At 45.1% G+C, this 19,302-nt stretch overlaps 1 non-coding gene and 1 pseudogene across 1 annotated transcript; both read right to left on the bottom strand.

Moving 5' to 3' along the window:
• Window positions 1–7,397: 7,397 nt before the first annotated feature.
• On the bottom strand, window positions 7,398–7,945 carry LOC118631120 (annotated as a pseudogene).
• An 8,390-nt stretch (window positions 7,946–16,335) lies between these two features.
• LOC118631314 lies at window positions 16,336–16,498 on the bottom strand. The gene has a single exon (XR_004959797.1). It is a non-coding gene; the product is annotated as a U1 spliceosomal RNA (small nuclear RNA).
• Between the last annotated feature and the right edge of the window lie 2,804 nt (window positions 16,499–19,302).

Genomic DNA, 19,302 nt, shown 5'->3' with positions numbered 1-19,302 from the left:
AATAAAAGTGGTTTAAAAAGCAAACGATGTCCCCGGCCCTGGTCGGTCGTGTGGGTGGCAGCCACTCGATGTGTTCCTTTCATATCGATGTTTCTCTCTCTCTCTGTTCCTCTCTCTTCCTCCCACTCTACCTGAACAAAAAATAGAAAAATGTCCTCAGGTGAGGATAAAAAAAAAAGGCAAACGAACTTGAGACTGAAAAGATTAAACTGGCAACAATGATCAAGTAAAAGAAAAGGCACAAATAATTCCAGAAATAAAAAGCATACATAATTACAGATATTGTAGGTGTTAAGATGATAGGAGATATGAACATTAGGCCAATAAATTTGAAACTAGATAAAATGGTAGAAAAAGATCACTTACTAAAATAGACTCAGGAATAATAGGATATCCGAATAGTCCTATTCCCATTAAGGAAATAGAACAGTAGTGAAAACATTTTGAGGAAAGTCCCACATGGCTTCACTGTCAAGTTTAATCTTTCAAGGGATAAATAATGCTAGGTTTACAAAAACAATGGAGCAAAGAGGAGGGAACCCTCCTAAATGCACTTTCTATATAAAGTATGACAATTTTTTTTTAGAGGAATAGAAAGAGAGAAACATCGATGAGAGAGAACATCGATTGGCCACCTCCTGCATGTCCCCCACTGGGGATTTGGCCCACAACCTGGGCATGTGCCCTGACCAAGAATCAAACTGACATTAATGCATGGGTCAACACTCAACCACTGAGCTACACCGGCCGGGCTGAAGTATGACATTGTATGAGTCTTTTATAATAGGATCCATTGAGTACCAAAACCAGACAGCATAAGAACAAAGGAAAAATATAGGTTAATCGATCATGAACATAGGTACAAGATAAAAAAAATTAGTGAACCGAGTCCAACGATGCATGTAAAAAAGTGATACCACCAATTGAGTTTATTTTAGAAATGAGAGGGTTTAAAAATAGAAATTCAAATAATATAATCCTTAAGATTAAAGCAAAATATCAATAGGTGCAGAAAAGGTATTTCATAAAGGTAAACATTCATTTATGAGAAAATAGCTCTAGAAGGACTCCCCTAATTTTATGATTAAGGGAGTCTGGGAAAATTGTACAGTAAAACTTGAAAAACTATAATCAAAGTTAAAGGTAAAAGAAACTAATTCTTTTAACTATAATCAAGTGTTTTTTTTTTTGTTTGTTTTTCCTCAAATTAGAAAGTTTATTTAGGAAGTTACAGAGGTAGTAGAAATGAGCCAGCTGGGTTGTTTAGACTCAAGAAGTAAGTTACTGAAGCACAAGGAAGGGCCCTTGGAGGTTAGCAGAGAGAAAGGCAAAGGTAAGGCCTCGGGGAAGAAGAGGGGGGAGGATTAGCAAGGCCCAGTCCTCCTGAAGAGAAAGTGGCTCAAAGTTCTTTTCCCCAAAAGGAAACAGGAAGGGAATTTAATGGAGTGCTGAAAAACTTTCTTTTTGAGATCAGAAAAAAGATAAGGGTGCCTGCTATTATTATTACTTTATTTAGGAAAGTAACTTTATTGCAAGAAATGCTAAAACTTGAACATAAAAACTGAAGTGAATGTTTTGCAAAGGCAATATGGCAATAGGCGTGCTTGGCACGGTGACCTGAGGAAGTCACCCCATGGCTATCAGGAAGGTAGTACAGGCCCAGTTTTTCATGCTGGCACCCAGGGTGACGGTGACAAAAAGGTACTCTGCCAGGCTAGATTCTGGGGCCCCCAGCTTACCAGTTCGATGATATTGACTCCGAAGTTGATGAACTTCACGTCCTGGCGCACGTGGTGATGCTCCAGGAAGTCACACGGGTGGGCGTCGTTCTTGTCGGTGGCCAGTTGGAACAGAATGCGCAAGCTCTGGTTCGCGATCCTCCACGTGCAAGGCGCTTTCCTTGGCGCTCAGGCCGCTCCCACTGGCTGCGACCAGACCTCCTGTTGTGTGCAGACGACCCCCTCGCTGGTTCTGCAGCCACATCAGCGCCTGGGCTTGCTCCCTCTCCTCCCTGGACCGCCACAAGAAGAATGTGGCAAAGTGCTTCAAGGCAGTGTCCTGGCGGTGGAAATAGAAGGCAATGGACAGGTACATGTAGGAGGCATAGCGCTCCAGTTGATCTGCTTGTTGATGGCGGCCTCGCAGTGGGCGTAATCGTTCTGATGCACTTACGAGAGCGGTTGGGGCACCACACCTGGAGGAACAGGAGCCAGGCTGGAGGCATAGGCAACAGGTTTTCCAGAGGGGACCCTCCAGCCAAGAAGGTTAGCAGGGCCTCTTGGCGAAGGCTGAGGGGCAGGCTGCAGGGCGGGCCTCACCAGCGGCGGGTCATCCCCATGGTGGCAGGTGAGGGCAGCTGATGGCTGAGTGAGCAGCGGTGGGGACCTCGGAAAGTCCCTGGGGTTGGCTACCAGGGCAGCTGCAGACAGGCCTTCTCTGTTAGCCTCGGGCCACTGGCGGTTGGCTCTGAGGGGGGACCGGAAGAAGTGCCTGCTATTATTTCATTTCATCATTGTAGTTGATATATTTAATATAGTAGTCAGCACAGTCGCAGAGACGCTCAGAACAAAGAAAAGAATAGTGCATTTGACCATATGAAAATTTAAAACTTCTTTTCAGTGGAAGATACCATTAAAAGAGTGAAAAAGATAACATAGAGAAAAATGTGTCACATGTGAGACAAAGAATACCTCTCAACATAAAAAGGACAAATCATCCTGTTAAAAATGGGGAAGAGATTTGAATTGACAGTTTACAAAAGAGATAATGCAAATGCTATAAACATGTGAAAAAGAATTTATTCTTGTTAGTGATGAAGGATATGCTAATTAAAGGACTAGACTGGCAAAAAAATAACTTCATGTACAAGTGGGAGCCACTGAGTTGATTCTTGCTAAAGTGGCTCCAGTTTTACTCATCATTGCTTTTGTACCATCAGTGCAGTGCCCACAGAGTAAAAAGAGCACATTACATTGTAGTATTATCATAGAAGAAAATAGTTCTGACTTCAGTGATAAATAAGATCCTTGATAAGGTCCCGGGGAACCCTAAGGGGTTCACTGACCACTCTGTGGAAATGGTTGCCCAAAACTAGATGTACAAAACCTTTCATGGCTGGTTTGACTCAGCAGTTAGAGCATCAGCCTGCGGACCAGAGAGTCCTGGGTTCAGTTCCCGCCAAGGGCACGTACCTCGGTTGCAATTTGTCCCTGGCCTCGGTTGGGGTCATGTGGGTGGCAACCAGTCGATGTGTCTCTCTCAGATGTTTCTCTCTCTCTCTTCTCCTGTCTCTCCCTCCCACTCTATCTGAAGATAAATGCATAAATGCAAAAAATGTCCTCTGGTGAGGATAAACAACAAAAAAAAACTTTCATAGCAACATAATTACCCCACACTGGAGACAACCCAAAAGTCCATAAAAACTCATGTTATGTTTTTTTTTTTAATCCTCACCTGAGGATATTTTTCCATTGACTTCTTTTTTTTTTTTTTAGGGAGGAAGCAAGAGAGAAACATTGATGTGAGAGAGACACATTGAGTGGCCACCACCCACACAACCCCAACTAAGGCCGGGGCAAACTGCAACCGAAGTATGTGCCCTTAACAGGAACCGAACCCAGGACTCTAGTCCATGGACCAAAGCTCTAACCACTGAGCAAACCGGCTAGGGCTCCATTGATTTTTTTTTTTTTTTTTTAGATAGAATGGGAGGGAGGAAGGGGGAGAGAGAGAAACATTGATGTCAGAGAGACACATCAATTGGTTGCCTCCCACACAACCCCAACCAGGGTCAAGGATCGAACCCAGAACTGAGATACGTGCCCTCAACTGGGAATTGAACCCTTGACTCTTTGGTCTGAGGGCTGATGCTCTAATATCTGAGCCATACCGGCCAGGGCTAGTGTCACATTCTTAATAGGAATACTGTGCAGCAATGACAAAAAAATTAACCACAGCCACACATACCAACAAGCTGAAGTATTGATCAACAGAGAATCATAGAAGAAAACACTGTGATTCCACTTGTTAAAGTTCAAAACAAAAAATAAGCTCTATTATTTATAGACCCGTTCAAAGGTGGTAAAACCATAAAGAAAAGCCAGAAGACAGGTTACTTGGAAAGAAGAAGGTGTACGCTATGATTGGGGAGGGGCTTTGCAGATACTAGTTCTTCACTGGGTGGCAATATCATAAAGGGTCACCAAGCATTACAAATATGTCTTATATATTTCACAATAAAATTTTGTTGTTGTTAATCCTTACCCGAGGATATTTTTCCAGTGATTTTTTAGAGCGAGTGGGAGGGAGGGAAGGAGAGAGAGAGACGCATTGATTGGTTGCCTCCTGCAATCAATGGGGATTGAACCTGCAATTGAGGTACATGTGCCCTTGACTGGAATTGAGATAGGTGTGCTCTTGACAAATTGAACCAAGACCCTTTGGTCTGGACGGATACTCGAACTGCTGTGCTAAACCGGTCAAGGCTGAAATGAACTTTTTATTTTTAAGCAACTCATTAATCAACATGCAGCCTTCATCGTTTTTTTTTTTTTTTAATATTCACCCAAGGATATGTTTTTATTGATTTCTAGAGAGGCAAAGAGAGAGAGAGAGAGAGAGAAACATTGATGGTAGAAACATCGGATTGGTTGTCTCCTGTAAGACCCCTAACCAGGGATTGAATTCACAACCCAGGTATGTGCCCTGGTTCGAAATCAAACCCACACCCTTTTAGTGTATGGGATGATGCTCCAATCAACTGAGCCACCTGGCCAGAGCTGCAATAAAATTTTGAATCTACTAATATGATAGTCATTGACATAGCTCTCATTTCCAATATATTAAGAAGAAAGGCAAGATGTAGAATCATGTATAATATGCCATCTTTTGTAGTAAAATGATGAAGAAAATAATACATTAATACTTGTTTGTTTGCCTGGCTTGTGTGGCTCAATGGACTGAGTGTGTCTCATGGATTGAGAGGTCCCACCCAGTTCAATTGATGGTCAGGGCACATACCTGAGGTTTCAGGTTCGATCTCCAGTAGGGGCTTGCAGGAGGCAGACAATCACATAGATATTTCTATCTCTCTATCCCTTCTCTCTCTAAAAAAAAAAAGTAACGATGTCATAGGATCTCCAAGATACAAATAACTGAATAACGTGTATTCCATTCTACTATTTGTGTTTAAAAAGGAATTGTATACATTTATATATTTGTACATGTATACAAAAGTTTGGAAGGCAACACAAGTAACTATAACAATGGTTACTTCTAGAGAAGGAAAAAAGAGACTAGGATGGAAGGGGAGCTTACTGGTCTGAATTCTGTATTTGCCAAATGCATATATAATCTATTCAAATTATTTAAACATAAAAATGTTTGCCATGCATACAAATTGTGGCTATTAAACATTGGGTAAATTTTATCCATTTTAGAATGTTTGGAAATAAAATCAACAAACTGGGTAGTATCTACATGTGATAAAAAAAAATGACAGCACGGCACTGGCCGGTTTGGCTCAGCGGTTAGAGCGTAGACCTGTGGTCCAGAGAGACCCGGGTTCAGTTTTGCTAAGGGCGCATACCTCGGTTGCAGTTTGTCCCCAACCTTGGTTGGATTGTGCGGGTGGCAGCCACTCGATGTGTCACGTTGATGTTTCTCTCTCTCTTTCTCTTCCTCTCTCTCCCTCCCACTCTATCTGAACAAAAAAATGGGAAAATGTCCTCAGGTGAGGATTAAAAAAAAAAAAAAATGACAGTACAGCCCTGGCTGGTTTGGCTCAGCAGTTAGAGCATTGGCCCATGGACCAGAGAGTCTTGGGTTTAATTCTGGTCAGGGGCACGTACCTCAGTTGCGGTTCATCCACGGCCCTGGTCGGGGGAGGCAACCAGTCGATGTGTCTCTCTCACATCAATGTTTCTCTCTCTCTCTCTCCCCCTCCTACTCTATCTGAAGATAAAATGGAAACATATCCTTGGGTGAGGATTTTTTTTTAAAAAATGACAGCACAGATGTCATTGATGCTAATGATGTCTCAGGATCACCAAGCTCAACTTCTGAACTAAAGGTTGCCATTCTCACACCCATAATTGTGAAACAGCATCCATCTGTTCCATAAAGTTGGCTAGCACTTCCCCATACAGCCAGTTCAGATCTCAGAAGCTGTCAGTAACATTGAGGACACAGAGAACTGTTAATAAAAATAACTATTCCAACATAGGAAGCGAGAAACACTCTCCCGTCCATTCCCTTACCCCATAATCTGTGGGAGAGTTTCTATGATTCTTTCATGAGAAGTTGAGAAAGACCCAGGCGATACTACTAGGCCAGTGATGTTATAATAAAATAATTTTGTTTATCTGAGTGGGATAAGGTTGTTTAGCTGAGACTGAGTCTATTATAATCTGCTGAATGAGATTCAAAATATTTCAGCTGAATTATTTAGGATGCTTCCAGCAGCATAAACAGAATACCCATCTAAAAGAGGCTCAAACAGCCAGGCTGGTGTGGCTCAGTGCATTGAGCATCATCTCATGAACTGAGGTCTTGGTTCGATTCACAGTGAGGGCACATGCCCAGTAGGGGACGTGCAGGAGGCAGCCGATCAATGCTTCTTTCTTTCTCAAAAAAGAAAAAAGAAAAGAGAGAGAGAGAGAGAACATATTTTTTTAAAAAGAGTTGCAAACAGTGAGGACATTCAGAAGTCTGGAGAACAGAATTTACAGAGTTGCCTACTTCAAAAGTTTAACAATTTCAGAGCTCTGGGTCAGTCTCTCGTGATGACAAAAAGTCTCTCTCATGGTGACGAAAAGACTTCTGCTGTTCCCTTCACTACATCTTCCATGAGATAGTTTCAGGCAGGAAGCAGGAAGCATGAGACTTCCCACATTAGTCTCTGTGTTTTTATTTTTAAAATTTTTATTTTTGGGGGTACCAAATTACTTTATTTGAAGGAATGGTACAAATGAAAAGATGTAAGTGGATGATTTGGTACAAGTTATAGAAAAGGTAAAGGTAACTTCAACATGCACGTCCTGCCCTGGCCGGTTTGGCTCAGCGGTTAGAGCATCGGCCTGCGGTCCGGAGAGACCCGGGTTTGGTTCCCGCTAAGGGCACGTACCTTAGTTGCACTTTGTCCCCAGCCCTGGTTGGGTCGTGTGGTTGCACTTTGTCCCCAGCCCTGGTTAGGTCGTGTGGGTGGCAACCACTCGATGTGTCGCTTTCATGTCGATGTTTCTCTCTCTCTCTTCCTCCCACTCTATCTGAACAAAATATCGAAAAAAATGTCCTCGGGTGAGGATGAAAAAACAAACAAAAACAAACAAAAAAACATGCACGTCCTGCTTTGGTGACCAGGGAAGCTACCCTGTGGCTATGGGATGCCAGCCTAAGGCTTAGCTCTCATCACTGTCTCCCAGGGTGTGCTTGTCAAAGAGATACACTGTCATGCCAGTTTCAGGGGCCCTCAACCTGCGCAAGTTGGTTATGTGGTCACCCAGTTCTTTGATGGATTTCACCTGCTCATTCAGGTAGTGAGTCTCAGTGAAGTCACACAAGTGAGGGTCATTTTTGTCAGTAGCCAGTTTGTGCAAATCCAGTAGAGACTGATTCACACTCTTCCAAATGTAACGCGCACTCCATCACATTCATCCCATTCTCCCAGTCGTCAGCTCTGGTTTCTCGATATCCTGGAGGAAGATCCGGCTACCACAGTGGTTCTGCAGCTTCATCAGTTTCTCAGCATGTTTCCTCTCCTCGTGAGATTGGTGAAGGAAATATTTGGCAAAGTTCTTCAAAGCCACATCATCGCGGTCAAAGTTGTAAGAGATGGACAGGTAGACGCAGGAAGCGTAGAGCTCCAGGTCGATCTGGCGGTTGATGACGACCTCCAATCCTGGCGGTAGTTCTGGCGCACCTGTGAGGTGAACCCAGTGGATTTCATGGTGGGTGGCTAAGAAGAGGCAGCTGCGCGGCGCTGGAGGTGGGGGGGTCTTGGTGATGTTTGAGGCACTGTGAGGAGGTGGCGAAAGGCTGGATTGGGGGGGGGGGTGGCTGGCTGGGATGGGTCCAGCGCTCAGTTCCGTCCAAGCACTGTTGAAGCAGGAAACCACGGCGACTCTCCGTGAAGACAGTAGTCTCTGTGTTTTTATTTATCTATTTGTATTTGTTTTTAAAGTATTTTTTAAATTGATTTTAGAGAGAGAGGGAGGGAGAGGGGGAGGGAGATAGAAACATAGATGAAAGAGAAGAGAACATCGATTGGCTGCCTCCTGCATGCCCCCTATTGGGAATTGGGCCCACAACCTGGGCATGTGCCCCGACCAGAATCGAACTGGTGACCTCTTGGTATATGGGTCGATGCTCAACCACTGAGCCACACCAGCCAGGCTGTCTCTGTATTTTTAACCAGAGAGAAAAATCTTTCCCAGGAGCCCCCAGAAGATTTCTTCTCAGATGAAATTGGTCAGAACCCACCCACAAACCAATCACTAACAAGGTGGAAATGGATGACCATATTTGGCTTAACCAATCACAGTTCATTCTCAGAACCTGGGGGATAGGGTTGCCTATTCGTTGTTTGTCTAAAATTCATTTTTAACTGAATTCCTATATTTTTATTTGCTAAATCTGGCAACCCTACTGGGGTCACCCCATTTTTCTTAAGTCCATTACCAGCCAATACTTAACAAAATCAAAGTTCTATTAGCAAGAAGAGGGAGATAGTGCCTTAAAGTAATGATCAACATTCAGCTTCATTGCTACAAAAGATTTTCTATAGATCCCATCAGGAAAGCCCTTGTTTGTCTCTCTGCTCCTCCCCATTTGACAGACAGCCGTGATGTGATGGTGAAGGTTGGAGAAAATGGACTTGGCCATATTGGACCCCTGGTTCACCAGGGCTGCTTTTAACTCTGGCAAAGTGGACATTGTTGTCATCAATGAACCTTTTGTTGACATTAACTACATGTTCCTGTATGATTTTACCCATGCCGAGGTCAACGACACAGTCAAGGCTGAGAATGGGAAGCTTGTCATCAATAGAAAACCCATCTCCATCTTCTAGGAGTGAGATCCCACTAACATCAAATGGGGTGCTGAATATGTTGTGGAGTCCACTAGAGTCTTCAATATCTTGGAAAAGCTGGGGTTCACTTGAAGAGTGGAGCCAAAAGTTTCATCATCTTTGTCCCTTCTGCTGATGTCCCCATGTTGGTGATGGGCATGAACCATGAGAAGTATGACAACTTTCTCAATATTGTCAGCAATGCTTCTTCCACTACCTACTGCCTGGCTTCCCTGGCCCTGGCCAGTTTGGCTCAGCGGTAGAGTGTCGGCCCCTAGAACAGAGTCATGGGTTCGATTCCAATCAAGGGCACGTACCTTGGTTGTGGTTCATCCCCAGCCCTAGTCGGGGTTGTGTGGGAGGCAGTCAGTCGATGTATCCCTCTCACATCAATGTTTCCTTCTCTCTCCCATTTTCTCTCTCTCTCCCCTTCCCTCCCACTCTATCTGAAGATAAATAGAAAAATACCCTCAGGTGAGGATTTAAAAAAATTTTAAAAAAAGAAGGTGATGAAACAGGCATCAAAGGGTCCCTGGGCATCCTGGGCTATACTGAGGACCAAGTTGTCTCCTGTGACTTTAACCTACTCTTCCACCTTTGATGCTGGGACTGGCATTGCCCTCAATGACCACCTTGTCAAGCTCATTTCCTGGGATGACAATGAGTTTGTCTATAGCAATGGGTGGTGGACCTTACAGTTCAAATTGGCTTCAAGAAGTAAGAGCCCCTGGGCCACCAGCCCCAATGAAAGGGCCAGAGAAAGAGAGGCCCTCAACTGCTGGGGAGTCCTTGCCCCAACTTAACCCCAACACACTGAAAATCTCCTGTCCTCAACACAGCTTCCAAGTCAGAAGCCCTGAGGAAGAAGAGGGGCTCAGGGAGTCCTGTCTTATCATGTACCATCAATAAAGTACACTGTACCAATTCCGTTGGCCCCCACTCCAAAGAAAATCCTGATTTACATGACCCAGAAGATCATAGTTTTATATTATAAAATAAAACCTAAATTTTCAGGGTCGGATGGAGCATTCAATCCATTTACATTTAAGGTGATTATTGATATGTACTTACTTATTGCCATTTTTGTTTAGTGTGGTTATATTTTTCTTAAATATTTCTCCTACTAATTACAGCAGTCTTTTTAACATTTCTTGGAGTGCTGGTTTGGTGCTAATGTATTCCCTTAGCCTTTTTTTTGTCTGGGAAGCTCTATTTGACCTTCTATTTTGAATGATAGCCTTGCTGGGTAGAGTAGTCTTGGATTCAGATCATTGTTTTTCATAATCTTGATTACTTCATGCCGTTCCCTTCTGGCCTGTAGTGTTTCTGTTGAGAAGTCAGCTGAGAGCCTTATGGGGTTTCCTTTGTAGATAACCTGTTCCTTATCTCTTGCTGCCTTTAGGATTCTCTGTCTTTAATTTTTGGCATTTTAATTACTATGTGTCTTGGTGTGGGCCTGTTTGGGTTCTTCTTACTTGGGGCTCTCTGTGCTTCTTGAACTTGAATGCCTTATTCCTTCACCAAACTAGGGAAGTTTTCTGTCACTATTTCTTCAAATATATTCTCTAACACTTGCTCATTTTCTTCTTCTTCGGGGACTCCTATGATGCGAATATTATTACGTTTCCAGTTGTCCCACAGTTCTCTTAAGCTGTCTTCCTGTTTTTTTAATTATTTTTTCTTTTTGGTTTTCTGATTGGTTGATTTTTTCTACCTTGTCTTCTAATTCACTGATTGGTCCTCAGCTTCCTCTACTCTACTGTTTAGACCTTCCAATGTGTTCTTTATTTCTGATATGTCATTCTTCATTTCTTCTTGGTGGTTTTTAATTTCCAGTTGGTTGATTTTCAACATTTCTATGTCTTTACTCATTGTGTTGATATTTTTACTCATGTTGTTGAGCTTCCTCAAGATTATGGCTCTGAATTCTAGCTCAGTTAACTTGCTTAACTGCTCCTCATTTATCTCATCTTCAGTAGAGGTCTCTTGTTCTTTCATTTGGCATTTGTTTCTTTGTTTCACCATTTTGGCTATCACAGTGGGCTTTGGAGCCTGCCAAATTTTCCTTGTGGGTGTTGGAATTCTGCTATTTGTGGCTCCCTCTCCTGGGTTTGGATGAGCATGGGAGGACCCACGTTAAACACCACTGTCAAGTCTTACTTTCCTGGGAAGAGTTGCAAGCCCAGGAATGGTTCAGTTGTCCTCTAGCTTTTTGCCTGAAGGCTATTAGTTGTGGTTACTTGAAGAGCCTTGGGTTCTCAGGTGAATGAAAAACTCCCTCAGGTGCTCAGTGTAAGGGGATTTCCCGAGGGTGGGGGCAGATGCTGGTTGTTAATGAGCCTCAATATGCATTTCAATTGCCTACTGGGTGGGGTTGAATCTCCGAGGGAGGGGCCGCCACTTCGCCCCAGAACCCTGGGAAGGAGTAAGATGGCCACCGTCCTGCATGGCTGCAAGTCAGCAAAAGCTCTGAGCACCCTCCAAATCCAGAGTGTCCCCACACAGTTCCAGTCCAGTCCACCCCTCCTCTGCCGGAGCCCAAGGTGAGTGGCTGTGGCTGTTTTAGCCTCTGTCCCGGCTCTGCGCTGTGGAGCCGCCTGGGAGTGTAACCCGAGGGCGCTGCTCACAGCTAAGGCCGCTGCTGTCTGTGGGCTCCCAGCCCCCCTCTCACGCCTCCGCAGTCCTACCAGGATCGAGTCAGTGCCCCTGGTTATATGGTCCTTGCAAGCTGCTTTTCTGTTGCTTTTTCCCGATGATTTGTCTTTATTGTAGTTGTAATTTCAATTTGGTCCTGGGAGACAGTCTGTGTAGCTTCCATTCACTCCACCGCCATTTTGGAATCCAGCTTTTATAGTTTTAGATGTTATATTTAAATTTGTATAAGGTGTGAAGTATGGATGGTGATTCATTTTTTAGGTTTTTTTTTTTCCTCTTTTTTTTTTTTTTTTTGAGGTCCATTTTTTTGTGTGTGTGTAAATGGATGTCCAATTGTTCTACTACTATTGTTGAAAAGACTATCATTTCTCCATTGAATTGCCTTTGCACTGGTCAAAAACAATTGTGTCAGTCTATTTCTGGACTCTGTTCTGTTCCATTGACCTATGTATCTATCCTTTAACCTCATACCACATTGGTTCTGGTTTTTGAAATTAAAGTAATTGCAATGGACTAAATGTTTGTTTCCCCCCAAGTTCATATGTTAAAATTCTAACCTCCAATATGATGATTTTAGGAGATGGGGCTTTTGGGAGGTAATTAGGTCATGAGGGTGAAGCCTTCATGAATGAGATTAGTGCCCTTATTCAAGGGATCCCAGACAGCTCTCTTGCACTATTTCCACCAGGTGAGAATACAAAGAGAAGATGGCACTTTGCACCCAGCAGAGGGCCTTCACCAGAACCCAGTCATGCCAGCTGTTAGGCCAGAGAGCACCCCGCCACAGGAATGCCTCTGTAGATATGGCCTTTCCTTGTTCTTGTTTATCAGAACATTTTGTTCATCTTGCCTTACCACACATTCCCCACTGGTCCATTACAGTTGAGCAACTGACATCCTGTTTGCCTGGCCTTTGTTCCTGTCCATGCCCTGAGAAAGCCACCAAAAAACTCACCCAAAACTCTATATAAGCAGCAAGCCCCAGACAGTTGGAGGCTGACACCAGTTTGGACTCAGCCCGTCTGCTTTGCAGATACCCTGAATAAAATTCTGTTCCTGCATCACTTTGGCTTCGTGCAGTCCTCCCTCAGCGATCTAACATTTGGTGCTGAAACCCAGGAAGGTTCAGCGGGTGGGGAGCAGGTGGCGACCTGGCCACGGACTCCTCAGGTGTGCTACTCGGAGAGCAGTAGGCAGCAGAAGCTCCTCCTGGGCTAACCTCCGAATCCCACTGGGTGTTCTGGTGGCTGGCAGCTGTGCCTCTCCCCAACCCTGTGGGCCCTCCCGAGCCAGCCAGGGAGATGCCAGACATTGTTATAACTCAGTGCCATTGACCTAAACTCCCAGAGGCCTTCACGACAACCAAAGGGGTTGTCAGTTTACTCATTTACTGAAGAACATTCTTCACTAACTAATCCCAAAGTAATCGCTAACCCGGGGTAATAACTAACCCTTGAGTAATCCTGGGCGGTGCCAGGGATAATCTATTGAAAACATCTTGACCTTTGAGATGTCTGGGAAACTGAGTAACAGGTAATTAACTAACTGTTAATTCCGCTTCTGTAACATGCTTGCTTACACGTAGCGACCCCCTTACAAAATCCTATAAAAAGGAGCCATTTTAGCTCTCCGGGGCCGCAGTTACTCCTGTGTGGGACATACTGCAGGTGCCTGCGGACTTAGCTCAATAAACTTCTTTTATTAAACCCCATCTCGGCGTCTGAGTTTGGTCGATCTCCTGGGTTACAACAACATAAGTCTCTCCCTTCCATTGCTGACCACCAGTGGCCGATAGTCTAGGGGTAAGTGATCTGCCATTCTCTCTTGGGTCTTTTGTCTCTGTCTCTGTCTCTCTCTCTCTGCCTCTCTCAGCCCAAAGTCCTAGAACTAGTCCAGGAGACCCCTTGGCCTTTTAGCCTGGGACCTCTCTAACTGGGGATGCCAGGTTTAGAGGGACTCCCTCATATCCCCACCGTACTCCACACCGGGCCAGGGATGCCTGTTGGGGCAGCTGCTGTTTCCTTCGTGGCTTGTCACTCGCCCCTCTCAGAAATCGCCATGGGCAACACCCAGTCTGTCCCACCAAAAACCACCCCATTGGGCTGTCTCCTTAAAACCCTTGACCAGCTCGGACTCATTAACTCAAACATCTCCTCTTCTATTGTAATATCTCCAGGCCACAATACAAATTAGATAATGGCTCCCAGTGGCCTGAAAATGTAACTTTTTTTATTTATTTTTTATTTTTATTTTTTATTTTTTATCATCCTCACCCGAGGACATTTTTCCATTCTTTGTTCAGGTAGAGTGGGAGGGAGAGAGAGGAACAGAGAGAGAGAGAAACATCGATGTGAAAGGGACACATCGAGTGGTCGCCACCCGCACAACCAACCAGGGCCAGGGACAAACTGCAACCGAGGTACATGCCCTTAGCGGGACCCGAACCCGGGTCTCTCTAACCGCTGAGCCAAACCGGCCAGGGCTGAAAATGTAACTTTTGATCTCAATACCTTATGTAATCTAGATAACTTTAGTCACCACAAGGGAAAGTGGTCAGAGATTCCTTATGTCCAGGCCTTCTTCACCCTTCAATCCTGACCTTCCCCAGGCCAATCCTGTTCTACCTACTAAATACTCCTCTTACATTCTAAATACCCTTCTCCTAACCCCTCTGACTCTGAATCTAACTTTGACCCAGCAGACTAATGACCTTCCCCTGCCCCATCTCCCTTTTAGCCTGTTGCTGACTCACCTGATCCACTGATTCAGGCAGACTTGCAGTCCCCTCCCTTGGCCTCTGAAGTCCCAGACCAGGAGACCCCTTAACCCGAAACCTCCCCTTTCCCCTCCCAATACTGCCTCCAGGGAGCCGAAGATCTAGTCCGGGTCCCTTTTTCCATGTCTGATCTCTCACAAATCAAGAAGTGCCTAGGGTCCTTTTCTACTGACCCTGCCCCTATAATAAGGAATTTGAATATCTAACAGTCTTATGATCTCCCATGGCATGATGTTTGCCTTGTAGTCACCTCTACCCTGTCCCCTGAGGAGAGGGAACGTGTCTGGCAAGCCACCCAAACCCATGCTGAAGGGTTATGTCACATAGATGCCCATGATCCAGTGGGGGATGAGACAATCCCAAGGAGAGACCCCAAGTGGGAGTATCAGATAGATTCTCCAGGCTGACTGCACCTGGCTCACATGGTGGCCTGCCTCTTAGCAGGTCTTCCTGAGACAGCCCACAAGGCAGTTAACTATAAAAAATCAAAGAAATTACTCAGGGTCCCAATGAAAGTCCTGCCTTTGCCCAGCCAGTGTGGCTCAGTGGTTGAGCGTTGACCCATGTACCAAGAGGTCACCGATTCCATTCCTGGTCAGGGCACATGCCCAGGTTGTGGGCCAGATCCCCAGTGGGGAGCATCCAGGAGGTGGCCAATCGGTGTTCTCTCTTGTTGATGTTTCTATCTCTCCCTTCCTCTCTCAAATCAATAAAGTAAACAAAAAATTTTAAAGGGTTATTTTAAAAAATCCTGCCCTTTTCCTCTCCCACCTAACAGAGGCCCCTCAAAGATACAACTACCCTGGACCCCACTTCAAATGAGGGCCTATTTTTCCTCAACATGCATTTCATCTCCCATTCAACTCCTGATATTAAATGAAAATTACAAAGGCCAGAAGACAGCCCTCAAATCCCACAGAAAGACCTTCTGGGTGCCACCTGCAAGGTTTTAAACAACTGAGAAAAGACAAAATTAGAAAAACTGAAACGAAACCAGGTCAAACACCAAATGCTGGCCACAGCCATCCAGGGCTCCATTGATAATAGGCAGACTCCTAGGGGCAAGGGCCAGAAGCCACCACCTGGTCCCTGTTTTAAATGCAGCAAGGAGGGACGCTGGGCCAAGACGTGCCCCAGTCTATGCCCCTGCCCCATCTTGTCCACAGTAAAAATTTTACAACAGAGTCTCTTTCCTGAATGTAGGTCTGCTCAGCTCACCCTTACTGGGTACATAGTCAACATAACTTCTGGGGTGGTGAAGTGGTCTGCATTTTCTGTATGGCTTCAGTGTAGTTAATACTGGGAACACATAAATAGAATCATACAATACGTGGCCTTTTGTGTCTGGCTTCTTTCACTGAGTGTAATGTTTGCCAGGTTCATTCATGTTGTAGGATATATTGGTACTTCATTCCTTGCTATTGCCACATAACATTCCATTGTGTGGAAGTACACCTTTTGTTTATCCATTCATCAATTGTTTCCACTTCTTGGTTATTATGAATTGAGCTGCTATGAACATTCATGTACACGTTTTCATTTGAAAATTTGTTTGCAATTTTTGTTTGTTTGTTTAATCCTCACCTGAGAATATTTTTCCACTGATTTTTTAGATAGAGTGGGAGGGAGGGAAGGGGGAGAAAGAGGGAGAAACATCGATGTAAGAGAGACAGATCGATTGATTGCCTCCTGCATGACCCTGACTAGGGCTGGGGATCAAAGCTGCAACCCAGGTACATGCCCTTGACTGGGAATCAAACCCACAAACCTTTGGTTCATGGACCGACGCTCTAACCACTGAGCCCAAACTGAGCCCAGGGCTGTTTTTGTTTTTTTTTAGGGGAGAGCACGAACACTGTCCCTCACTACCACAAAGTATGCAGTTGAATTTCCCACATTTGGGGAAATCGCAGGGGTCAGCCCATCTGGAGTGCAATGGATAAGCCTCGCCCTGGGAAAACCACCTTCATGATCATGTATCTCCCTTGCCAGGTAAGTATTAACTCTTATTTATATCAACTAGTCTATGGTAAAATTGGTTTCATTATATACTGTTTCACTTAAGGTAGCAAAACCTGTTGATGAGGTTAGGTGAGGTTAGGTTACCATATATTGGTCTCTGCCCCTGGTTCCTGGCACAGAGCTCCTAAAATCCTTGCAAATTCTTAAAGGATAAGAGCACTAGGAGAATCTTTTGTTCCAGCAGGTGACTCTGGGTGAGCTCCTGGATGCGGGCTGGTGCCCACAAAGAGCAAGCCATGATTAGACGCTTGGAATTTTCAGCCCCACCTTTCATCCTCCAGAGGGCGAGAGGGGCTGGAAATGGAGTTAATGATCCATCATGCCTTCGTGAGGAAACCTCCATAAAATCCCAATAGTATGGGGTTTGAAGAGCTTCCAGGCTGGCGAACCACACCAGGAGGGTGGCACATCCCCACTCCGCAGTTCAGACCCTCCCAGACCTCGCCTTTGGATCTCTTCATTTGTCTGCACATCTGTATCCTTGATCATATCCTAAAATAAACGGGTAAACATAAATAAGTGTTCCCCTGAGCCCTGTAAGCCACTCTGGCAAATGCATCGAGCCTGAAGAGGGGGTCTAGAGCCAGTTGTTCAGAAGCACAGGTGATAACCCACAACAGGTGATAAACTCACAAGTAGCATCTGAAGTGGGAGTGGGAAGCAGTGCGGCTCTGAGCCCCTACCTGTGAGGTCTGATGCTATCTCTGGGTAGACAGTGTCAGAATTGAGTAAAATTGTAGGACACCCAGCTGGTGTTGGAGATTGCTTATTATTGTGGGGGGAAACCCCCACACACTTGGTGACCTGAAATGTCAGAAGTGAAGTGTTCTCTGGAAAGGTAAAGGAGAAAAACACACAGTAGGGAAGAGCTGGGTTTTGCTTTTACAACTGTTGTCCATTTTGTCATTTGCCTTTGACAATGCTTGTCATGACTTTTGCCTTGCTAATTTCTCCACGCTACTTTTACATTAGACTTAAAAGAGGAGGAACCTGGACGAAGACAGGGAAACAGTTAGTTAGGGAACCTAGGGAAGTATTTCAAGGACAGAGTTGCCACAAGTGTCAAATGATGCTTAAAACAAAACAAAACACTAAGATAAGGCCATAAAAATTGACATCAGGTTTGGCAAAAGGGAGGCTAGCAATGACCTTGCAGCACAGTTTTGGAGGTGAGGTGTTGATAGGCACCTGGTTGGAGTGAGTGAGTGAGTGAGGAAAGACAATGGAGTTTTGTTTTTGAAGTTGTGCTATGCAGTGGGGCAGAGAAATGTGGTAGCAAACGGGGATCTGGGGTCAAGGAAACTTTCTTTTTTTTTTTGTTAATTCTCACCCATGGATATTTTTCCATCCATCTTCAAGGGAAGGAGGGAGAGAGAGACAGAGACAGACATAGACTGGTTGCCTCCTGCGTGACCCTGACCAGGGTTGGGGATGAAATGCAACCGAGGTACAAGCCCTTGACTGGAATTGAACCTGAGACTCGTTGGTCCGCGGGTCGATGCTTTAACTGCTGAGCCAAAACAGCCAGGGCAAGGAAACTTGTTTTAATGGCAGATATTCTACTAGAGAGATTTTGTATGCTGATATAAACGGGAGAAATAACCAGTGGTGAGAGAAAAGCTAAGGACACAGAAGGAGGCAGAGGGAATCATTCAGAAGGGCAAGAGTGGGTGGGATCCTGGCCCATGAAGACGAAAGCCTCATCCATGTGAGCCTGGCACACAGCTGGAACACTGGTAAGTGTGGCAGCTGGTACAATGATGGAGGTGTTCCTGCTCGATTGCTCTTGTTTTCTCCACGAAGTATGTGCTGAAGGCAAGCTGGTGAAGGCAAGTGGAAACTAAATGTGTTAGGATGTGGGAAGGTTGCTACAGCATGTTAAGCACCCAGTTGAGATTTACAGTGAGAATTTCAAGGGAGGCCAGTGGGCACAGTTGCATGCTCAGGCAAGGCCTAGAATGGGAAGACAGTGATAGTACAGGGTCAAGATGTTGCCAAGCGAACATAGTGGATGGGAGGGGGAGGGATAAGGGTGTTTTCAAAGGAGCAATGATAATGAACATAGAATCTGGGATGAGTAAAGAGGAAGTAAAGACCAGAGGGAAGATGGTTTATAACATAGAGGTGGTAAATGAATCAGGTCTCAGTGTCACCAGTGAAGGGGTTCTTGTCCCCCTTCAAGGATAGAAATGGAGAGAGGAGGTGAAACAGATTCAAAAGAAGAGGTTTGCCGAAAGCAAGGTGGAGGGAGCTTGATGCCTCAAGGGAGCACCCACGAATGAAGCATACAGCTCCCAGAACTGCTGCCGGGGTCTGGCTGGGCTCTCACCAAGGGACAGAGTTGATTTCTTTGCTTTCCAGTTTCCCCCCATGGGCTGGTACCCACCATGGGCAGTCACAGAGAAGAGCTCTTTGGGGATTCACTGAAGAGAAACTTGAACCTTATCTGGGAGAGGCTTAACAATGGAAGAACATTCCCAGCCATTTAAGAGAGGCGCATCCTGTCTCAGTAAGACTGGAGATATATTGGACTACAAACACTAGCGTAAGTGAGATAGAAGAATGGAAAAAAATACCAAGTCAGAATGCTTGAAAGAGAGATTTTGGAGCCCTGGCCGGTTTGGCTCAGCGGTTAGAGCATCGGCCTGCGGTCCGGAGAGACCCGGGTTCGGTTCCCGCTAAGGGCACGTACTTCGGTTGCAGTTTGTCCCCGGCCCTGGTTGGTCGTGCGGGTGGCAGCCACTCGATGTGTCCCTTCACATCGATGTTTCTCTCTCTCTCT

Source organism: Molossus molossus, unplaced genomic scaffold (genome assembly GCF_014108415.1).
Source record: "Molossus molossus isolate mMolMol1 unplaced genomic scaffold, mMolMol1.p scaffold_m16_p_15, whole genome shotgun sequence".
NCBI classification, from domain to species: domain Eukaryota; kingdom Metazoa; phylum Chordata; class Mammalia; order Chiroptera; family Molossidae; genus Molossus; species Molossus molossus.
Note: the sequence above shows the minus strand (reverse complement) of the source record. Positions and strands in the feature narration are given on the sequence as shown.